This window comes from Lipotes vexillifer, unplaced genomic scaffold (assembly GCF_000442215.2).
Source record: "Lipotes vexillifer unplaced genomic scaffold, Lipotes_vexillifer_v1.1 scaffold1829, whole genome shotgun sequence".
NCBI lineage: Eukaryota > Metazoa > Chordata > Mammalia > Artiodactyla > Lipotidae > Lipotes > Lipotes vexillifer.
In genome coordinates, this window is record NW_006790200.1 from 432,751 (window position 1) to 433,218 (window position 468).

Sequence of the window (468 nt, forward strand, 5' to 3'; positions counted from 1 at the left end):
CCGCCAGCGGCAGCCGGGCGTCTGGAGAGGGGCCGAATGGGGAGGGACGAGCGGGACGGGCTGCGGGCTGCGGGGCCGGTGTGGTCCCGGTGGCGGACGGGGTCCGGACTAGGGAGGTGGGGAGGGAGATGAGCCCGCACCGCGCGTCACTGGCGAGAAGCCACCGCCACCGCCAGCACCGCCGCCGCCATCTTCACTTCTGCCCCAGTTTCTCCGTCTCGCAAGCTCCGCTCCCGAGCGGCGGGGGAGGGGCGAACGGGAGGAGGAGGAGGAGGAGGGAGGAGACGGGCGGGCGGGGGCACGGCTGCGACGGGGCGGGGCTCCGGGAAACGGGCGGTAAGGCCCTTTCGATTGGGCAGCTCAACGTTGTCGGGCCACGACGCTGTAAGGCGCGTGAGGATTGGTTCGTTCGGCTCCCGAGCCCAGCCCCCGCCCCGGGGGGGGGGGGTATCTCCCGAGTGAGAGGTC